Source organism: Convolutriloba macropyga, chromosome 3, assembly GCF_964194025.1.
Source record: "Convolutriloba macropyga chromosome 3, txConMacr16.3, whole genome shotgun sequence".
Classification (NCBI taxonomy): domain Eukaryota; kingdom Metazoa; phylum Xenacoelomorpha; order Acoela; family Convolutidae; genus Convolutriloba; species Convolutriloba macropyga.
In genome coordinates, this window is record NC_134470.1 from 77,815,771 (window position 1) to 77,840,128 (window position 24,358).

The 24,358-nt window shown below is 31.6% G+C and overlaps 2 protein-coding genes across 5 annotated transcripts in view; one reads left to right on the forward strand and one right to left on the reverse strand.

Moving 5' to 3' along the window:
* The window catches only part of LOC142336480 (protein phosphatase 1 regulatory subunit 14C-like), a 120,920-nt gene that overhangs the window by 41,789 nt on the left and 54,773 nt on the right, over window positions 1-24,358 (reverse strand). The window contains exon 1 of one of the 4 annotated variants that reach the window (XM_075385355.1): window positions 5,897-6,141. The exons of the other annotated variants lie outside the window; for them this stretch is intronic. The gene's annotated coding sequence lies outside the window, so the exon portion shown is untranslated. Of the gene's footprint in view, window positions 1-5,896; window positions 6,142-24,358 lie in introns of those variants that run through there. 4 annotated transcript variants of the gene reach the window in all.
* Window positions 1-24,358, forward strand: part of LOC142336482 (uncharacterized) — a 111,832-nt gene that overhangs the window by 2,084 nt on the left and 85,390 nt on the right. The window lies entirely within an intron of this gene.

Below are 24,358 nucleotides of genomic sequence, written 5' to 3' on the forward strand. Positions count from 1 at the left end.
AATGAGGGCTGTGCAAATATTGCGTCCTTTCTTGAATTGTTTTACTAGTTGTGTAGCTTTTTGTCGTCGCAATTTGAATTCATTTTTCATATGTTTTTTTTTGCATTTGTTTAATATAGAAGTTCTATAAACACTGTCTTAATAAGAATCATTTATAAATTTGACACAATGTTATCACTCTTTTTAGTACCGTACTAAGATCTCTGAATTGAGTTTTAAATATAAACCCTGTAGTCTGAGTAATCTTGCATAATTTCGTGTTTGTACGGAATTAAGAGTCCATAGAGGAGGCTTTCTACAGCTCTTGGAGTATTCTGGCAGGAACAGACAAAAAATTAATCTATGGTATCAACCAATTTTACCCAAAATTGTCATGAGTGACAAAATCAGAATTTTTTTTATCCCGCAGTTTTTTTATTTCTCTTGGTAAGATCTCTCTTTTCATCATCCTGTTATTTTCCAACGCAAAAAAATATATAATTTTATATCTGAAGCTTTTTCAATTGATACTAAAATTAATTTGTTAATTTTTTCTATATATCATTCAAATGATTTTGCTTAGTTCAATGACTTCCTATTGAATGATATGCCCTGATACTCAGCTGGATTTTGAAATAACACATTTAGCTACATTTTTTGCACTGGTTTTAAAGTTTCCACCGGAAATTTGTAAAATAGTTTCACGATCGTTGTGCATTCATGGTTTGCTATTATTTTTTGATAAAGATTCAAACTCATCTGGCATCGTAAATATTAATAAAGAAGTTGGATACTGTGAGTTCATACTGCTCCAACTGCGCTCAATTGCGTTTTTGATTTAATTCATTACCAAATGCCAGCTGAGAAGAGATAGAAGAGTATCATAAATTCACATACTGTTGGAAAATAATTGATATACCCATTTAAGAGAGCACGTAAAGTCAAATCAATAAACAAATTGAATTATGCCTCAGTAGAGGGCCGATGACACCTACCATTAGGAAGACTGAGAGAAAAAACAAACAACAGAACAAAATAAAAACAACAAACCTAAATTACGTCAATTTCTATCTATATATTGAAAAAAAAATTAATGACAAAGTCAAACTAGCATCAGATAAAAACAAATCTGAACAAATGGACTTCCATTTTACTAATAAACATGGGGAATGTCTTTATAGAGAATAAAAAAACAAGTAGACAAAGGCAAATAGGGTAAAATTTTCCAATAAAAAATTTATACTCTTTGAAAACAGTTATTTTCAAAATCATGAAAACTATTAGCTGTCAACTGAAATCATAGAGCTGCCCCATTTATGACTCAAAACAAAACCGTTGAGACCTGTTAGTATCTGGATTGTCAAGCTTAGATGTCATTGCCCAGAAAGCCATTGGAATACGTGAATACGCCATTGGTAAGGCTAAGTCAAAAGACTACAAGATAACAAAAATTACAGGCAAGTATCAAAATTGCACACATAAATTTACAAAAACATAATAATGTTGAAGCCAGCAAACCATTAGATATTTGCAACAAAATTGTATGCTCATTATAATTCAATTGCCTTGTCATCAACTTGATTTTGCAATAATTTAGCTCTCATTTGAAATCAGTTTGGTCTTCAATGAACAAAAAGAAAAAAGCCAAAAAATGTTTTTAAAAAAAAGACAGCGCCTTTTAACATCCAAAAAATCTTTGAATCGTTAAATTCCATATTTAAATCAAACTTGTCTGTTTTTAGATTGCTGCTTGTCCATTTAATCATAAAATTTTTAAACATATTGGAGATAACTAGTTTGATATGAAAAAGGTCAATACATCAAAAAAGCGATGAAATTTAGATACTCATCGAGTTATATTAGAAAAAACCATGAGGTATCAACAAAAAGCCTTAGATAATCTCTGTAATAACTCCATAGATTGGAAAATAGGCTGTTGAGTATTTATACTTATTCATAGCAAAAGCACGTTAAATGCTGGGAGAATTCAGGAGAGAATTTGCTAAAACTTTACAATACACAATTTTGTAGCCAAATAAATTATAAACCTTACGCAGAAAATAGAACATTTACTCTCTGGTCCTGATTTGCATTTAAATTGGCCCACTCATTGCACACCACTCTTTAGACCACAAAACAACTGAAGTGTTGCTAACGTTCACAAAATCTTGAACCTCCGTTACTCCTCAGAAAACGACAAGAATAGAAAACTTTTTAAATTGATATACTACTTTTAACAAGCTTTCTTATGATACAACTTACATCTCTGTTCGATAAATATATCGATTATTAAAAAAAACAAGTTGAATATCTGTAAAAGCAGCTAAACTAATATCTGTATCCAAAAACCAGTTGAACACAAAGCCCTTCCCCCACTAAAGTGGGTCAGAGCAATAAAAAGGAATTGAAAGTTTAGGTCTCACGTCGACGAAAATATTAAGAAGCATAGCAAAAGATTGCTATAATTGCGTTTTAAATAATCTCTTTTGTTATAAATTTGCCATATGCAAAATAAGCGAATTTTTAGCACCAAATTGTTGCACAATTTTGACAAAACACAATGTTTAAAATCAAGGCAAGATCTCAGTTTGAGAGAAAAACCGCGCCTTTGTTTAAAAAATGTTCCATTTTTTTGAAATAGTGTTTAGCAACATTTAGCTCTGTTGAATAACCTCAAGTCTGCTTGGTTGGAATTGCTCGATTGATAACTTAAAATTGGGCAACTATTGATTCGTTATAGGGATTTTGCAATAATTTAGCTCTCATTTGAAATCAGTTTGGTCTTCAATGAACAAAAGGAAAAAAAGCCAAAAAATGTTTTTTAAAAAAAAGACAGCGCCTTTTAACATCCGAAAAATCTTTGAATCGTAAAATTCTATAATTAAATCAAACTTGTCTGTTTTTAGATTGCTGCTTGTCCATTTAATCATAAAATTTTTAAACATATTGGAGATAACTAGTTTGATATGAAAAAGATCAATATATCAAAAAAGCGATGAAATTTAGATACTCATCGAGTTATATTAGAAAAAACCATGAGGTATCAACAAAAAGCCTTAGATAATCTCTGTAATAACTCCATAGATTGGAAAATAGGCTGTTGAGTATTTATACTTATTCATAGCAAAAGCACGTTAAATGCTGGGAGAATTCAGGAGAGAATTTGCTAAAACTTTACAATACACAATTTTGTAGCCAAATAAATTATAAACCTTACGCAGAAAATAGAACATTTACTCTCTGGTCCTGATTTGCATTTAAATTGGCCCACTCATTGCACACCACTCTTTAGACCACAAAACAACTGAAGTGTTGCTAACGTTCACAAAATCTTGAACCTCCGTTACTCCTCAGAAAACGACAAGAATAGAAAACTTTTTAAATTGATATACTACTTTTAACAAGCTTTCTTATGATACAACTTACATCTCTGTTCGATAAATATATCGATTATTAAAAAAAACAAGTTGAATATCTGTAAAAGCAGCTAAACTAATATCTGTATCCAAAAACCAGTTGAACACAAAGCCCTTCCCCCACTAAAGTGGGTCAGAGCAATAAAAAGGAATTGAAAGTTTAGGTCTCACGTCGACGAAAATATTAAGAAGCATAGCAAAAGATTGCTATAATTGCGTTTTAAATAATCTCTTTTGTTATAAATTTGCCATATGCAAAATAAGCGAATTTTTAGCACCAAATTGTTGCACAATTTTGACAAAACACAATGTTTAAAATCAAGGCAAGATCTCAGTTTGAGAGAAAAACCGCGCCTTTGTTTAAAAAATGTTCCATTTTTTTGAAATAGTGTTTAGCAACATTTAGCTCTGTTGAATAACCTCAAGTCTGCTTGGTTGGAATTGCTCGATTGATAACTTAAAATTGGGCAACTATTGATTCGTTATAGGGATTTTGCAATAATTTAGCTCTCATTTGAAATCAGTTTGGTCTTCAATGAACAAAAGGAAAAAAGCCAAAAAATGTTTTTTAAAAAAAAGACAGCGCCTTTTAACATCCGAAAAATCTTTGAATCGTAAAATTCTATAATTAAATCAAACTTGTCTGTTTTTAGATTGCTGCTTGTCCATTTAATCATAAAATTTTTAAACATATTGGAGATAACTAGTTTGATATGAAAAAGATCAATATATCAAAAAAGCGATGAAATTTAGATACTCATCGAGTTATATTAGAAAAAACCATGAGGTATCAACAAAAAGCCTTAGATAATCTCTGTAATAACTCCATAGATTGGGAAATAGGCTGTTGAGTATTTATACTTATTCATAGCAAAAGCGCGTTAAATGCTGGGAGAATTCAGGAGAAGTCGAGAATTTGCTAAAACTTTACAATACACAATTTTGTAGCCAAATAAATTATAAACCTTACGCAGAAAATAGAATATTTACTCTCTGGTCCTGATTTGCATTTAAATTGGCCCACTCATTGCACACCACTCTTTAGACCACAAAACAACTGAAGTGTTGCTAACGTTCACAAAATCTTGAACCTCCGTTACTCCTCAGAAAACGACAAGAATAGAAAACTTTTTAAATTGATATACTACTTTTAACAAGCTTTCTTATGATACAACTTACATCTCTGTTCGATGACTATATCGATTATTAAAAAAAACAAGTTGAATATCTGTAAAAGCAGCTAAACTAATATCTGTATCCAAAAACCAGTTGAACACATAGCCCTTCCCCCACTAAAGTGGGTCAGAGCAATAAAAAGGAATTGAAAGTTTAGGTCTCACGTCGACGAAAATATTAAGAAGCATAGCAAAAGATTGCTATAATTGCGTTTTAAATTAATCTCTTTTGTAATAAATTTGCCATATGCAAAATAAGCGAATTTTTAGCACCAAAATGTTGCACAATTTTGACAAAACACAATGTTTAAAATCAAGGCAAGCTCTCAGTTTGAGAGAAAAACCGCGCCTTTGTTTAAAAAATGTTCCATTTTTTTGAAATAGTGTTTAGCAACATTTAGGTCTGTTGAATAACCTCACGTCTGCTTGGTTGGAATTGCTCGATTGATAACTTAAAATTGGGCAACTATTGATTTGTTATAGGGAAACATTTTGCGCACCCTCTTGTGTATGTTGCTATTTCTTGTGTTTTTTCATTGTAGGGCGCTTATCTGAGAATACATTTAACCGACTTTAACATCGCATGTGACGGAAACAAAAAACCCTAAAATTTGTAAAAAAAAATGAGGAAATTATTCAAAAACATCAAAGCACGCTTTTTAAGTGAAGCGGTTATTTTTTTGAATTTTGCGTTGTTGATGTTTTAGATTTTTTTTCGAATTCTCATGAAATGCAATGGCCACTGAAAACGAAACAAATGATAATTTCGAAATTGCTTTTCCACAAAGAACCAGAAATTTCTCGCATAGTTGTCTGCAAAAATTACAAATAGAATGGTTCAATTTACTATGTACGTTCGCAATGAATTAAAGCAATCCGATGGCATGAAATGGAAAGAAAAAAGAAAAAACTCAAGAAAACTTATACAAGAAAACTTCAAAAATATGAGGTTTTCTCAATGTCACCTTGACCGAAAAGTTATGCCTCCAAAAGTTGAAATAGAGACAATTCCATTTTCACAAATGGGAAGGTGGCAAACTTGTTTGCAGAAAATGAAATCTGATGAGCAATTATTGTATTAAAAATGATCTCAAAATTGTTCACGATCCCCAAATGGAAAAAAAACTTGCCGTTGGATGTAATCACTATCACTTAATTGTTCTAGTAAAATAAAAATATCCCAAAAAGGTTAAGTGAGTTTCAAGATTTTTGCGAAGAGATAAAGATCCGATGTTCTGGAGTAAAGCAAAAACGAAAAAGTTGTACCAGCAGTTTGGTAACACTTCAAAAAGGAACAACTAATAAAACTGAAATTAAACTTGCTACCTGCAGACGCGGTTGCTGTGCTGGGGAAAATAGCGCAATACCTCCACCCCAATAGATATATTTTTTCAGTAGTAAGAATAACAAAGTATTAGTCACCCCGAAATTATAAATTTAAAAAGTTTACATGTACAGACAGACGTACATGGGTTACGTAACTGTGCACGGGTATATCGGTTCTAGAATAAATACAAAAAAGCAAACGACAAACGACTGGTAAAGTCTACTGCTAACCAAAACAGCGACAGTTACATTTCAAAATGGTAATAACAGTTAAAGAAAAAATTACTATTCTTTTATTTTTTCCTTCTGTTCTCTAAAAAAACGGGAATTGCTTTTAACCCGTTCGCATATATAGATAAAAACTGCACCGACATAGTACAGTATAGCAATACTAGCATAGATTTTTAAAGGGAAGTGCTAGGAATATTGGCCGACAGGGAGTTTAGCCGACATTGAAAAATTGAGAAATTTATTGCCGTCAGCTTAATTCTGATTGGTCGACAAATTGGATTGGTCAAAACATCACTAGTTTGTCCAGTCATTACCATTGGTGTGCAGTCGGGTTGTCAGCTTTAATTCTCATTTTTAGTTGTGGGCTAATCACCCTGTCGGCCAAATGGGCAACCGCCGTGTACAAAACGTACAAATGAAGTTGTCATTGTTGTATTTCGGTATTTTATGGATGGCGTGTGTATTTAAAACTACTATTATGTCGTATAAATATATACAAACGCATGTACAAAATTTTGTACAAATTTCTGCTTTCAGTGCCAAATAAATATAGTTACAAAAAAAAAGAAATAAACAGATTTGCAACACAGGCGTATGCGATCATTAATCGCAAATAAGTTTCCGCAAAATATAAAGCTGTATTTTGCTGTTTTGAAAAGGAGGAAATAAAAAGCAATATATTTGACGCTGTATCAATCGTTCGAGGTAATTAAAAAGAGAAAAACCAATTTGACGGTCTTTTTTTTTCAGACACAAATAGCGGTCTAAAATTATTTTTGAGGTTCTGCCTCGCTTAATCTTACTTTATTATGCTGTCAAAACCCTTAGAAATAGCTCCAGGGAACCAAAACGTGACACACCTTAATAAGAAATATATAATCTTGACATCTCTTGCAAAACTTGAAATATCTTACCAACCTGACAGGTCAAGATTTTCTTGGTGCATTTTGATAAGATCTTATCAGATAAAAACGTTTTCTTGTTTGCTCTTAAAAAAATCTTGTTAAAAGTCTACTTGTCAGGTCCCCTACTGCAGGTTATGAAAATGATTTTTAACGTCAATACAGTTTCGAATAGATTTCAAAGTAGTTATATTACAGAGGTATAGCAACTACAGCATAATTATTCGAAAATTTTATATCATCTATCACAGCGAAAGTTGAACTACAAAATCTTTGTAAAATTCAAAAATAGCAGAGAGGTTTAAAAAGAAAGCCGTCTCTGTTTAGAAACTTACGACTAAAAAGCTTTTGAAAAAATTAAATGGAAGCTTAAATAGACTTTTGAATGCCAATTTTGTGGATGCTACAAATGAACTTATTTGGACGACTCCCGTAAGAGTATTTGGAAATCGGAAAAATCATTTTAAATGATAAACAAACCAAGCCGATAATTAGATCAGTATTTGAACATGAATTAAACATAATCGGTATTCATTGCCTTCATATATGTTGGTTTACAATATCTATTAACAGAGGAATTGCGATCGCTTTTGAAGACTGCTTTTATGCATGCGTGCTCATTGCGTCGGACGACGGCGTAATAAAACGAGACGGCTCGCGCTAATCTGTGCGTAGCAGAGAATGTTCCAATATACCTCTAAAGGTTGGGAAAAAACTTTTAAATTCTGCCAGAGAAACCGTTGGGAGTATCCTAGAGCAATTAATATGCATTGGAGAAAATTATTTGAACCAAAAATCGTTTGAAGCAAAAAACCGTCCTCTTCAAAAGAACCTAATCTAGAATTATAAGTGTAGTACAACCTGAAAGACACAGAAAAACTATACACGCAGCACAATTTACACAAACAAACACCAACAAACAAGTACAAATACCAAATCCAAAAAAAACAATTTTCTAAAAAAATTTTGTCAGTTAATCACTAATCGAGGTTCATTTAGGTCTTCTATGTTTTTTTCTAAAAATATTGGTGTGGACATTAAAGGCAATTGTATCGTTAACATTAATTTTGCCACCAAAATTTGAAGGTAACTTTTTTAAAGACTTCAGAAAACATTTTTCAATCTCGATATTTCATGAGCACAAGGGGACAATTAAGTTTCCAAAACCATGCAGATGTCTTATCAGCAAGATTTAAGAACAGAGTTTTGTTGTCGGACATATTTGAAGTCGCAGTTTGTAGCAATATTAAGTGGTTTTGCTCATTTTTTTTTCATCTGACAGTTTTTGCAATCTCTATTTGACCGTCTAACTTTTGAATGAGCTATCTCTCTCACACTAATTATCAATTTTACTCTTTTAATTACACATAAAAATGAAAACAGAAACATGACCACACAAATGCGCGCACACACAAACAAAAATACAAACTTTACCACCAGAAAAAAATCATTTCACTTTTTTTCTTTTTGGCATCTAATCAATACTAAAAATTTGTCACCAGTGAAATTTGACTCGACTGCTTTTTTTTGAAAAACTAGATGTTAAATTCTTTAGAAAATTTTAAAGGTAATCTTAAAATTGACTGTTAAATCTGAAATGAACTTTTTGAACGCCTTCAAATTTTTCTGTCCTTTTTGATGTTTCTTGAGTATAATGGGTTAATTAATTCTTCAAAACACTTGCAGATTTGTTTTCAATAAGAACTAAAAATAAGCAAATATGGCATTGGAAAATTTTAAATTCAAGTTTGTTAGCAAAGTTTAGGTAGTTTTATAGGTTTTCATAAGATCTGCAAATTTTTGCTCTCTCTCTCTCTCTATTTGTGTCTAACATTTGAAACAAAAATTTCGCACACAACCCTTCTCTCTCTCTCTTTCTCTCTCTCTCTCTCTCTGCCTCTCGCACTTACACACATATCACAAACAATCAAAATACGCACACCCACACACACAAGCTCACAGGTGCGCACGCAGCACACACAAATACACACACACACAAACAAAAGTACAAAAAACAAATGTAAAGATTACTTTGTGGTATCTGATTTTCATGCAATGTTCGTCACCGTCCTGGGTCTTGATTTTTTTGAAGCCTAGGTGTGGAGTTTTTGAGGTGTTTTTGGTAATCTTAAAACTGACACTAAATTTATAGATGAACTTTTTGAATTTTTTGGAAATAATTTATCATAATCGATGTTGCATGAACATAATGCGCTCATTCGCTTTTTATAAAAGTTTACGCATAATTTTTAAAATATCGATTTAGATAAAACAGTTTTGGTTTTGAATTTTTTTGAAACCGCTTTTTTTAGCAAAACTTTCCTAAAGCAGTTTTCTATTTTTCAATACTTCTGACAGTAGCTTTGAGTAACATTGGTTATCAGTAAATTTAATGTTCAGGTTTTTTCCATCTTTTGAGAAAAAGTAATTTTAATCGAAATAGGAAAATTTGATAATTTTTTTTAGAACTGAAAAAGAAAACAAAAAATGAACGATTGACTCAGGAAAAAACCAGCCTCGCATATATATTTCCCCAATTTTGAAACAATGTTAAAAACGAACATTAATTATTATTAAAAATTGTTTCCCTCAGATCAATGCCGACTTCTTTTCTGTTGAAAAATCACTTCTCTGAGTTGTTGACACAATTCGGGATACCAGGGCTTTAGGTAGTATTTTTTTTTGCAGTTTGTTTTTCGTTGGATAATGAATATAAAAAGGCGATATTGAATATGGAAACAACACGTTTAAAATCAAATGATAGACGCTCAGAGAGAATTTTGTTTCGCAGAAAAAAAACAGCCATAATAATTAGAGTAATCTCAAACGTTCTTGAAAGACCACCCCGCAGTTGAAACAATACTTCAAAACAGCCATTGTCATTTGCAACGTTATTCGTTTCCTCTAATGCTTCAATAGAATGACCACCAGCTTTCAAAGATGAAATCGAAATTTAGTTAAGTTGCAGCTACTAAGTCATACTCGCGTCGATTGCAGCTGGCATTTTTGTAGATGAAAATTAATTGTCTCTAAAAATTCGCACCAACTTAAAAACACGTTTGTCTGAAACCATGAGATTTTGCTAGGAAGGTTGCTTGAAAACTTTGGGCTAATTTATCAGTGAAGGGCTGCCTTTTCTGTAACAAAAATTAAAAATGACCCCCTTAGCATCAATAGAACGCAAGAGATGGCCATTTTTGTTTTTTTTTCGATTTCAGTGGAAAATGATAAAAAAACCTAAGAAATTTTTTTGATTAAAAAAGCTATGGTGTGGAATGAACCAAAATTAGTAATCAATGCTGCGGAGATTTTAGGCTCACGTTTAGGAGGGTGAAAAATAGGATACCGCAATACCATTTTTTTGCATTTTTTAAATTTTTTTCTATTTTTATCTTTGCAGTTGTTCATTTGAAGGGCGGGGTTGAACTAACTGTATCCTCCCGTGGCCGGTTCCGTCAGGGTTTCTCTCATAATCCTAATGATTAATTATTGTTTATTTTTGTAATAGATAGTCAGACAATGACGAACAATTCCCAAAGGGAACAGTTCGTTGACTGGGCACTCCAATTTACTAAAAAAATATCACTAATTTGTTGAGCCATTCATCTGATTACAATGTATGCTGATGTATGTTGTGCACGGATTACTGGATCAATTTCAGTACAAATCAATGCGTTTGAAAAAGTAGCATATAGCCTACTGCATCAAACTTCTGAACTAACAACTATTAGGCACAGTTATAATTATGCTGATTATTAATGATACGTTAGACACAATTAATAACTATATGTTAGGTACAACAGTGGACTGTGTTGCGGGTTGTAAAAATTTGTTCACAGAGCTATACCACATAAAAAATCATATATGGGATTTAAAAGTGGTCAATTTATAACTGAGTTGAGGGAAAATAGGAAATGAATCAGCAAGATGACTGATTTGCCCAACGGTTTTTTTGGGGGGTCTAAACAGCCGCAACTACTGTAAAAATGGACCAGTACTGTATTCGAACTAGCATCTCTTACTTGCAAGCCTAGAGTGCTAACCATTTACACCAACTGGTCTTAAGCTGTCAAACTTGGGCATCTTTTATAACCCGTTCTCACGTTCTTTCTCGTTCCTCAAGGCTTCAGTTCTGTAGCCAAGTATACGTTGAACAAGTAGAACTTCTTGTCAAGCTATGTCGAGCTTATCTTATGCACAATTTATATTAGGTTGTTCTCTCTCAAGCTTCTAACACAGATTTTCTCAAATAAAAATTTATTTTGTTGATAGAATTTTCCGTTATATTTAATTAAATCAGAAGTAATTAGGTTGCAATCGCAAAATACATGGTCTTCATGTGTCTAGGAATTGTCATCCTTTAACTAATACACAAAAAGCACTCAGTTAGAATAAAGCAAAATCTGCCGCAAAAAAATTATTTCAGTGCCACAATCACAATATCATTTTCATGTCAAATATCACCATCTTAGATAATCTATGGAGATTTTTAAAAAATATTTTTGGATACTGCAAAACAAAATCGGTTCTTCTCAGAGTTTGTAATCTACAAATTCTTTTCACTTTCCTTTCTTACTTTTCTTATTCTGACTGATTATAGGGTTAACTTTAGGAAATTTGGGCCAGCTGTAGTTTTGGAATAAGCTCTTTAAGTAGTAGTTGCACTGCAAACTACATCTATTCGCAGTGTCATCCAAATTATTTTTGTTTCAGCCGTTGTTTAGAACAGATAATAATAAATTAAAATATTTTTTGGAATCAAACTGCTTTTATAAGATTCCTGTTTTTCAGACAGAATTTTATTTTTTCCGACAATCGATTTTTCAAGGTGTCAGGTTTTTTTGAGACAGTAGTCTTTTTTGCACAATTTTTTTTGTTTATTTCAATTTCAAAAGAATTGTTAACTTGAAAACTTCAAAGAGCAAAAGTAGTTTTCCAAAGAGAAATAAATTCCTCTTTACATAACAGCAAACTTTTATTTCGTAACGCAAATTTTTTTAATGACAATTATTACAATCAGAGAGTGGCTAAAGACTAGTATAATCTGGCTCTGTTTTGTTCATAAGGAGTCGAAAAATAACCTCTAGAATAACCGCAAAAATAGTGCTACCTCTCCGGTTTCGGGCCGGGACTCAAATTTTTAATATCTCTTCATTTTGAATTTTTCGTTTTAACAGAAAAGTTAAACAAGGCGAACTCTTGGCGTTTTATACAATTTCTCATTGATTGTAAGATTCAAGAGTGTAAAAGAGTGTAAATTTATGACATTTATTAAACCATAGATGAGAACTTTTTCGAAAAGATAGAGCTTCCAGAAGAATAATTCGAGAGACATCTAATGGCAGCTGTTTTTATTCCATTTAAAAAACAGGAGAGACTGCTTACTGCCTTCAACTACATTGCTTCAACATTCCAGGGTCTCAATTTTAAAATGTTCCTCAGAAAAAAAATTAATTAGCAATTAATTTTATTTACAAAATACTTTACAGATTCCTCCGTCAGAATTATCACTCTTTTATGTTCATAATAAAAAATGTATTGCTGACGCGGTATTAAATCCTTATTGAACAAACAATTTCAATCTCTGAAGGTAAAACACGTTCCTGGTGTTATTTTTGGAAGAAGGAAAGCTCTCATTGCAAAATTAGTTTACAATAAAAGCAAACTATAATTGAAGGCACACAGTATTATATGTATTCTGAAAGCACTAGCTGGCTCAACAAACTTTCTTAAATCTTTTTCTGAAAAAACGTAATTGGATTGTCATAAAGTATAGAAAGTATAGAATCTGTTCCAGAAATATGGAAATTTGTCAGAATTTTCCCCTGATCTTCCCTAATCCACAATTATCTCTTTAAGAAGATCTGATATTTTTTCAACAAGAAGAAAATTCAGAATAAGGTTATGAATCAATACGGGGTTCCTAATGATAGCATTGAGCTCGATCCAAAACAACCCAAATTATTTGGAAACGATCAAATTTCAGAAAAACTTAAATGCGTGATTAAAATATTAACACGCTTTTAAACATAAGATATTTCGAATGAATTAAACTGTGAAATTTAGTAGCAGCATTTAACAATAGTTCATTTATTTATTTGCTTCTGCTCATTTTCTTTGAAATCACTGAATAGCTGAATTGACTTTTGAAATACATGCAAGGACTTGCGCGCATGAACCTTTGGACTTCGAACTCTTGTTTTTCAGTTTTCGTTTTTAAATCAGATTGTTTATTTATTTCGGGATTTTGAGCTATATGGAAATAGAGACCAAGTAAAACGTTTTGTTTTGTCTAAAAAAGAAGCCAGGTTTTCGTTGATTACAGTTTAATCGCTTCACTGTGTCCATCATGTAGCTGGAACAAAAAAGCAAAATTTTTTGTTAGGAAAACTTGTATAAAAACGTTACAGTACTAGGCCTGCTGACTCAGCTGTAATGAAAAACAAATGCAAAAATTTTTTTTAAAGTAGATTTTGCTGTTGAATTTTATATTAACGTAAAAATTAAAACAAATTTCAAAAAATTTTTCCGCATTTTTTGTTGTCAAAACTGTTCTGCCTATGTTTCTGAAAAATTTCTTAAAAAAACCTGAATCACTCTGAAGAATAAAAAATGAAAAGAGAGAAGATACAATTAAGGATATATTGCCCAGAAACCACGTTAAGCTTAATAGGTCGGGTCAATCTACATTAGAATACTAGCATTTAAAAATTGTGCTGATTTTTTTCATCTTTAGTTAAATTATGATGCAATAAATGGCACTCGATTTCTATAACTTTGCAAACAGATTCGCAAACAATTGTCATCAATAAGGGTTCTATATTCAATCATTTTTATTGGCGGTATTTTCTACAGTTGCCACTCAATTAAATATTTCATATCGAACAATTTTGTTTTTCTGGTTTGTCAAAATGTTTCAGTGGTAAAGCAAAAAAAACATGCACACTAATCAACAAAGCTAATCTGTTTTTTGAGTTCTTCTGTTTCAAACCCTAGAAAATCCATATAGACACTCAATGTTATTTTTAATTGAATGTACAATGTTTGAATACACGTTTTTTTTAATAGTAAATGAAGCATTCGAGATTTTAATGCCTTCTCCGTTGAAATCAAAAACCCTCCAACAGACAGATTTTTTCGAGGTTTCTTTGTTTTTAAGTTAATGAAAAGGAATATATGTGTCATTTATGGTAGAGAAACTGTGTAAGTTGTAAAAATGTCTTCATCATCATGTTTGGTGCAAACAGTGATAAAAAATTAGAAATATCCATGCTTGTCTAGCATTTTGTCTATGTTTACTCTGCTCTTTTATTAAAAAAATACTTCAGCGCAATTGACCTATCTTGACCAAAATGCTAAAATCAATATTGCAAGCCTCCAGAATATTGTGTAAAAAACGCGTTAAGAAAAAATGTTAACAAAAAAAACGTTACTTGATGACACTATGCACCCAAATATTCAATTTATTTTTCGTCTTTTGTCACCAAATTCGACAAATTAAAACGCTGTTGAGACGTAGGTGATGTTGGGCAAAACACTAATTATAAACACCATCCGCTTTTCTGCATTTTTGCATACAGATTACTTTTTGGCCTTTTAAGGTGAGATAGGAACAAACGTGGTACAGCATCACCTTGAAAATGAACCCGTGATAAAATCGCCACCCAAACTCACCCCACCTCCAACCCACCCAAAAAAAAGAGAAGAAAACCAGTGAGTGTATTGGGGGGAATGGGGTGTACTGATGTGACTTTATAAATTACCCCCTAACTATTCGCCCCAGAACGAATTGAGAGTGAGGTGATGAGGGTAATTTAGGGGTGAATGTGATAAAAGAATGGGCGGTAACGCGGAAAAAACGATGTAATTGTGGGGTTAACGGAGCATTCTTTTTAAAATTTCGGTGGAATTAGGGGTTTTCAAAACAAATGTTTGGTTTTAATGATACACATGTACGCAGTGAGCAGAAAAATTTTTACCTTGTTAATGATAATTTTATTTGTTTAGGTTAAATATGAGTAATATTTTCCAATGATTTTTCAAAATGAGAGAATATATATGCAAGGCCGGTTTTTTTGCTTGTCAAATTCTTCACTTTTTCATTGCGTATCGTAGCGAAAAAAGAGAAACATCGTTTTGTAGCGCCTAGAAGTTATTTTTGATTTCATCACTGTAAACGATAATTTTCATTGGCAATTGAAAGAAGGGACCTGATTTTTGGTAATGGAAAGAAAGCAGGAAAAGGAAAAAAAAGAAAAAATATTAGCAAATATTTCATTATTTCAATAATTTTGTTGGAATAAAAAGTTAATATATATTAAATAATAAAATATAATGATTGATGAAACTTTGTTGAAAATTTTGTTATAAAATAATCTAAAAGAAAACATATAATCAGAAAACAGAAAAACAACAACGGTATTCTTTTAATCTTTTTTTAATTTTCTTTAGTTTTTCTCTCATTGTTAGTTAAAATTTGAATCATTCGTTTCTTGCAGTTCACTGGGTTTCCATTATAAAAAACGAGAACAGAAAAATGGTATCAAATGTGGGAATTGAACAAACTTAAACAGAAGACGGTAAAAATTTATTTAAGGCACGTAGAAAATCATTTTTTGGGGATATCTGCTCAAAATCAATTCATAAATTTTAATCCAGCATTAGAGGTTTATCGAGTTTACTTTGATATCAAAAATGCTGAGTTGGTTCGTTGAAGGTCATTCTAAAGCGTAGCAGCAGAAAAAAACACTCGACGAAAACAAGAAAGAAAAAATTTTCTCTTTTTCAAATTTTCGAATTTAAAAACTTAAATCTCTTTAAGATTTGCGCTCTCAGTTTAGTCTCATTTTGGTTAGAAGTCTAAAGAAATCATGTCCAATGTTTCGCAAATTCTGTCCTTTCAATATTTTACTTCAAATAGTTTAATTTATGATAATTTTAGTGAATTAAAGATATTTTTTCTTTCTAACTGCAAAATACTTTCTAAAAGCGGCTAATTAACGATTCCGCTGAACTGTTTGGCGGATTGGTGATATGTGGGAACCTTATTACAATAAAACGGTGTTTTGAGAGACAAAATAAGTCGTTTTCAATTTTGCTCCTTTATTCTCAAGTTGCGTTTTGTTGGCTTATATTTTGTCTAAACATATAATCTCCCATTGATCCTAATTATTTCGAACCATGAAGTTATTGCACACAAAAAGCCACTAGCGTTAGTGAATTATTATAAACAAACATCAGTTTTTCAGTTGAAAATAAAGGATAGAAAAAAGAAATGTTTTGGGGTTTTTTTTTCGGTTCGCTTTAAATTATTACAAATTCAAAATTGTGCGAAAATACAAAACATGATTTTAAAATAACTTGGTATAATTATCTTGCCACAAAACGAAATTTTTTAATTTGATTTTTTCGAATTTTTGTTCTCTTTTTATTCGTTAACATTTTTCAGAAAAGTTTTCAATTAGTGCTCTTTTCGAAGTTTTAGTTTCATTGCAATTTCGTTTCCAATTTGCAACCAAAAATTGAGAACACATGTTGTTTTTCGTCTGATAAAATTATATCAAAAGTAGGGTTCTGAATTGTTCGATTTTTCAAAATAAAAAAGCGTACTCGAGTTTGCTACGGTAAATATATTTCAATTTGAGCATCGAAAGCTTGAGAGTCAAAAAATTTTGTCTTAGAGCAAAGGGAGTGCAATGGCAAGCTTGTGACGTATGGCTACGCGCAGTCTCACGTGGGGATTGGGAAACAAACCCCCTCGGAAAAAAACACATAATTACAGATAGGAAATTAACCCCCACGGAAATAAACCCCCATTTTAAGATTGAATATTGGTCGTGATATCTTGTTCGGGTGTGATAGTTTCATATCAAGTCTCACGGGCCGCTAAGACATGACCACGGCCCGCGGGGCATGGCCAAACGCGCAACTCGTTAAAAGTCAATTGGGTTTTTTCCAAAACCATCTCACACGAGCTGTCTTGTTTAATTGGAGGTCAGACTGCTTGTGTACCTCAACTATATTTGAAATATTTTAAAAAAACAATCTGAACTTTCAGTAAAGCATCTGAGCAAATTGAGCATGTTTTGCTTGGGTACCAAAAAAAAACATTGTTGCAAAACTAATTCTTTTTGGTTTATGCATGTTATAGCATATATGGTATTATTTTGAATGCACTACTGTCGGCATATTCATATACGAATAATGCGCATTTACAACCAAAATACAATAACAGCGCGTTTTTGAAACTAAAACATGTAATACAAAAACAACTTGATTATGGGGGGGGGGGGTGGTGGAGGGAACGGGTCAATAACGGGAAAAAAATTTGCAAAACCAAACCATAGTGTATAATATTAAATTGTTTTAAATGTATTTTATGTCTATTAAGTCTTGTCCATCCAGGTTAAAATACATGCATAGCTTGACCGATGTACTTTTGACCTCAGTAGAAAGATGTCTTACAAGTTAAGAATTGATTTTTTTAATAATTGATAATATGTTTAGAGTTAGACAAGTACAAGGAAGATTGAGAATAATCTTCATAATTATTGAATTTTCTGACACGATCGACCATAACATAGTCAATACATTCGTCTAGACTAAGCTTCATTTATGGTTATTAATATGCAGGTTAGTTAACTCAACTTGATTTAAATTATCAATTATAACGAAGTTATAATTCTTATCTGACCAGTAACATTCGTAGGAAATTTTTAGCAAAATTAATATCAATACGTTTTTTTGCAGAGAGCCTGATTTGCAAACAACTAATTAACGTTCGTCGCCAATAATCTGTAAGTTTTTTGCACTTCCTTCCACCTATAGATTAAACTTTTGTTTTGAAACTTGCGTAATTAGCGAATTCGGGTGTTAAAAAACAAAAAAAAACTAACCCGTTTGGGGTTTTTGCCCTATAGGGTCGCTTTTCTCTTCCTTTTTACATATTTAAACCTGCAAATACAAACAGCTATAAAAGTTCATTTCAACCAAAACAAGTGTGAATAATTCTAATCGTAGGTAACCAAGTAAATTTAGCTAGTTAAGGAGGAAAAGCTCTCAAATTATAAAGGAAAACTCGATATTAAAGGAGCGAATTTTCTCAACGAAGGTAGTTCGTAGCTTTGTTAACTGTTATTTGAATAAAATGCACATTGCTGTAAGCTTGTGTCGATAATAAAATCGTTACTAACCATGTTATAACCACAGAGCTTTTGACATTTTGTATTTGCGTAGAGAAAAAAGCAGCATAATCATTTATGTAAATATAATTCTGAAGCCTCCGCAGGTATTTGATGTCAAGCAATTAACACTAATAACTTCGACACTAGTTTTGCACGCTTTGTTCCCACTTAATGGATCAAAATAATTCTGCGCTGAAAACGGCTGAAGGTAAGTTTTCCTTGACTTTGTTGATTTTCCGCCAAAGTTTCAACTGTTTAGCATCTCCAACTTTTCTTTTGTGGCATCGTATAATGATAAAAAAATTTAAAAATAGTATGAAAGCATGTAACATTAACCACGCGGTTATTTTGATTCGAATGTTTCACATTTGACAAAATATATTTGACTTTTCGGTCATATATTGATTCAAATATTTCTAAATCTCAGGAAAGACTGCCTTTTATTGTTGAACCCTCCAAAATTATCGGGGAGGGGGGGGGGGAGGGGGGGGGGGGGAGGGGGAGGGGATGAGGCGGAGCAGGAGAGAAGGGGGGGGGGGGTACCAGCTTGTCCGACGGGTATATTTTTTTGTAGAGAGATATAAATTGGTAGCTTTAGAAAGCTCTTGAAAAACTGGTTAGGTTGTCAAAGAGATATTTTCACGTTATGATTTCCCAAGGAGATAACGGAGTTTAAATTTCCGAGAGTTTTTCACTTATCTCGCTCTTCATGTTTCAAATTTTTTCACGTAGACTGAAATAGCAACTTAAAAGAGTATGATATGCCTATATGCTATAAATTATAAGAATTGGTACTACAAGATAGATACAACGAATTTTAATTTAAAAAAGCTGATCATATCAAAGAAAACATTCAAAATTATTAACATACGCCATAAAAACCGCAAATACCTCAATTAATGTCAATTAAAGTTTCTGGTCTAAATATCCGCTTGAGGACATAAAAAACTCCAGATGCAGAAACATACCTTCAAAAGAATTTTAAAGTAAACAAGGAGGCTCGGCAATGTGCGTTCGCACAGTAAGTTCCGACATCTACTTTTTTCACTTAATTGTCTACAAAATGAGGAAGAGATAAAAAATTAACATATCAATATATCGTTCAACAAACTACTAAAAGAATAAAACAATCTACTCTAGAGGGCCTATGAGACCTGTGGCTACCATAATATGACTACCAGAAAATACGGCAAAAAAATCAATTAGTTACAAATATTAAATACGACCAAAACTCCTTGTCCATTTCTTGAAAACCACTAATTACCAAATTAAAATGGCATCAGATAAAATTTATACTCAGAAGTTTAACCGACACTTTTTTGGACTTTATGGGACTTTTCCTCAATGCGACTTGACATCAAGTCGACTAGAAATGAGCAAAAGTGGCAAAGTTTATTAAAACATTGCTTTTTTAAAAGAATTAAATTCGAACTATTTAGAAACATTACGCATCAAATGAAATCATTGAGAGAGTCTTTTATACCTCAATAGAGACCGACTGAGGCCTTTCATTATCCAGGATATGTCATACGACTACAAAAAGAACGACAATTACAGGCAAAAACTAAAAATTTGCACGAAAAGTTAGGAACGAAAAAGATGTCCCCCCAATTAATTAAATATTATGATGATCACTAAAAACAATAAAAATCTCCGTTTGGATTGTTTGAAGGTAACAACATTTGTAAATCAAATGACGCCCATTATTGTGATACTGTGAAAAGAAAACAGAAATCACAAAAATTGGTTTTATGAAAACTGCTTGTTCGAAGAAGAAAGACCATTTGAGGAAAATAAAACCGTTATGAATAGCAAATTGTATTTCAATAGATAATTGATGTGATTTGTATATAGAGATGCTTAGCTACAATTTAACAGAAATAAATTTGGCAGATCTCAAAAACCTATCTCTTTTTTTAACTAAAAAACAAATATTTTCAAAATTCATAGCCAACAAATGTTTCGACTAGAAGAGTAGACAGTTTGTCTTGCAACTACTCGGAAAACTAATCATAGCGCTATAAAATAACATTTAGTACAAGCTGAACTAATTAGTTTCACAAACAACTTTACGAAACCACAGTTTTGAAGCCATTAAATGAGATAAATGAGATTAATTAAGATATTAACCGCGAGAATATAACAATTTCACTTGCGTCTCTCTTGACCATCATATCGTCTTTTGTTTTAAACGACTATCACAAAATGTCAATAAAAAGAACCAAAAATCTGAAAAGTATCTAAACTTCACAAAATTCTTCTAAAACAAATTGTCTAAGACCTGAAGACATCATTTAAAACGAATAAACAACAGAACATTTTATGTTTTGATTCAACAAAACATTGAAAAGAGCTCTTAAAATTGAAGCTAATTTACGAAAAAGATACAACATTGTAAAATACGAAAATAAAACGCAAACCAGAACAAAAAGGGATAAGTTAAAGAACACTATTACTCTTTTCTTAGAAATTTAATTCGAAAGCCAAAACAACCATTAGCTATTTACAATTACCAATTATTAAGTTCAATTTTTTATCTATAGTAGGCCACTGAGATTTTTAATTACACAATATTTGGCATATGACAACAAAAATTAACATCAAATAAAGGGCAAAAATAAAAAAATCGACCGATTTCTGCAAGAGAACGGTGTCGCAGCCCTTCAAACCATATTTTATGTAAACAAAAATTATGTTCAATTTCAAATGTTGTAAAACGTTTTTCTGTTAGATTGTTAAATAATCTTACAATTTACAAAAGAAAAAAAACAAGAGAACAAAAATAGGAAACTATGCACAAAAATCAGAAAATTTTGTATGAAAACTCGTAGTACCAAACGCAAGAAAACCTTCGGTTAAAACAATCGGCCATAAATTTAGTTTTTATTCTATACGTAGGCAAAGTTCACCTGTTTTTATTGAGAATAAGCAAAATATTGACTAAAAAATTATAGAAAATTGACGAGTTCAAAAAATCACAGAAATTTCCTTAAAACAAATACATTCAATAACATAAAAGACATTAGGTGTCAACCGAATGAATAGAAAAGCTTCACTTGCACCTCTTGAGGAAGAAATTTAAAACTTTGAGTGGTTAAACTTAAAAATTAGACTGCCAAAATAATAACAATTGAAGTCAAAAGGGATATTTGGCATATGACAACAAAAATTAACATCAAATAAAGGGCAAAAATAAAAAAATCGACCGATTTCTGCAAGAGAACGGTGTCGCAGCCCTTCAAACCATATTTTATGTAAACAAAAATTATGTTCAATTTCAAATGTTGTAAAACGTTTTTCTGTTAGATTGTTAAATAATCTTACAATTTACAAAAGAAAAAAAAACAAGAGAACAAAAATAGGAAACTATGCACAAAAATCAGAAAATTTTGTATGAAAACTCGTAGTACCAAACGCAAGAAAACCTTCGGTTAAAACAATCGGCCATAAATTTAGTTTTTATTCTATACGTAGGCAAGGTTGACCTGTTTTTATTGAGAATAAGCAAAATATTGACTAAAAAATTATAGAAAATTGACGAGTTCAAAAAATCACAGAAATTTCCTTAAAACAAATACATTCAATAACATAAAAGACATTAGGTGTCAACCGAATGAATAGAAAAGCTTCACTTGCACCTCTTGAGGAAGAAATTTAAAACTTTGAGTGGTTAAACTTAAAAATTAGACTGCCAAAATAATAACAATTGAAGTCAAAAGGGATATTTGGCATATGACAACAAAAATTAACATCAAATAAAGGGCAAAAATAAAAAAATCGACCGATTTCTGCAAGAGAACGGTGTCGCAGCCCTTCAAACCATATTTTATGTAAACAAAAATTATGTTCAATTTCAAATGTTGTAAAACGTTTTTCTGTTAGATTGTTAAATAATCTTACAATTTACAAAAGAAAAAAAAACAAGAGAACAAAAATAGGAAACTATGCACAAAAATCAGAAAATTTTGTATGAAAACTCGTAGTACCAAACGCAAGAAAACCTTCGGTTAAAACAATCGGCCATAAATTTAGTTTTTATTCTATACGTAGGCAAGGTTGACCTGTTTTTATTGAGAATAAGCAAAATATTGACTAAAAAATTATAGAAAATTGACGAGTTCAAAAAATCACAGAAATTTCCTTAAAACAAATACATTCAATAACATAAAAGACATTAGGTGTCAACCGAATGAATAGAAAAGCTTCACTTGCACCTCTTGAGGAAGAAATTTAAAACTTTGAGTGGTTAAACTTAAAAATTAGACTGCCAAAATAATAACAATTGAAGTCAAAAGGGAAGATTTCAGTTGAATTTTACTAAAAATTTTCCTCAAAGCCATAAAAATCTCTGGTTCTCTGAAAACAAAATTTATCCACATTCGGCCTCAAATTTACAAAAATTGGAGTTGTCATTAACGGAGCCGTGAAAAACAATATTGTCAGCAATTAACATTAAAAAAACAAAAGGAAAAAATTTTGAAAAAAGGCCGCATCAAAATAAAAAAAAGTCTCTGGTTCTAAGAGTCCATGATATTGTCGAATCTCTCCCTGATTTTGTTGCGCGCCCAGCAAACCGACCAAGTGTTCCAAGTGATTGCGAATTAGACCAATTGGTGCGTGGAATTCTTCAATTATTAAAAAATATTGAACAATGCATTTTGTATAATTATCGAGTTAAATCTACAAAAAAAGCAAAGTTTTAATTCCACAAGACTTTCATACGGCGCCTACTTGAAACTTGCGCTCTTTTTTAGATTAGGGAGTCAGTTTACAGGTTTCTTGTAACTATGTCTGGCAAACTTTAACAAAGTGGACCAAAAAACCATACTTTGTGCCATTTTTGATGAAAAAAGTTTGAGTTTTGTAAATTTTATCAAATATTTTAGCCAAACAAACTTCAATCAAATAATTCAGCAATGCTCTTCTATCTATAACGGTAACAACAACACTCTGCCGTTAAAAAATTTTACTTAGTATGAATTATATTAGCGAAATTGTGCCAAGTTTTAGCAAAAATTACTGAAATTGTGAACAAAAATAGTCGAATATTCACAAAACTTTAAACCTCGATAACTCCCTCTGAGAAACGAAAATTGAAAAAAAATTTTAATTCCGTTTTCTAAGCTGGACGGGTTTTTCAATGATACCACTCACATTTCTCTACGATGAATATATCGATCGGCCAAAATTGACTGAACAAAAAGTTGAGTATATAGTTCCTCCCTCCCCACTAAAGTGGGGGTGGGAACAAAAAGCCCCATTTTTTGAGCCCTCCATTTAAAAATTCAATATAAATTAATCAGCCTTTCAACATATGATTTTTTAGCAATAATCACAAAACTAAAAAAAAAATTCGAAACGAAATAAGTTGAAACTATAATCCACACTCCAGCGATTCAATTTTACCCACGTTCACTGAAAAATATACAATGAATGTCAAAACAGAAGACTTGTTCGCGTCAGTGCTTCGCGCAGAAGAGGCTGAGTGCTTTCAAACATAGTCCAAGAAGTAAAAAATGATCATTGCTAACAAAAAATGCAACAGAGAAAAAATTGGAAAAAGTCACACAATCTTTAATGGTTCATTTGGAATTCTTTGAGATTTTTTGAGCAATTTACCGTCAATTGAATTTAGAACAGTTTTAAATCAGACATCTGTTTGTGATGCACTGTAAAAAAACTCTAATTAGAAACTATTTGATTCTCAGTGGTTCTCAATACCTGAATTTGGTCTTGTTTTTCTCAATTAGAGCAATTTTTATATTTTTGTCAGCTTTGATGACACGGCAGTTTGTTTGCGTCAGCTGTACTAATTTGTTACTTAAACGGAAATTGTTACTTCGAAATGAATTGCAAGTAATTTACCTGTCCAAGTCTCTTTAAATTGTAACTTTTCCTGATTTCGAATGTTTAGCATAAATTTTTTGTTTTATCTATTTTTCAATTTGTCTTGTTTGCTAAGGAGAAACAGCTCAATTCGAAAAATATTAGATTGTCAACTGTGTATAGTACCTATTGGAAGTTCAATTTAAATTTCATTGTGACAATTAGAACATACTTTTTCATCTTATATCTTTCTTTTTGCTAAATGCCTTGAGGTCACGTAATTGTTGATATTTCAAAACAATGTGCGCTCAGAAATGTCG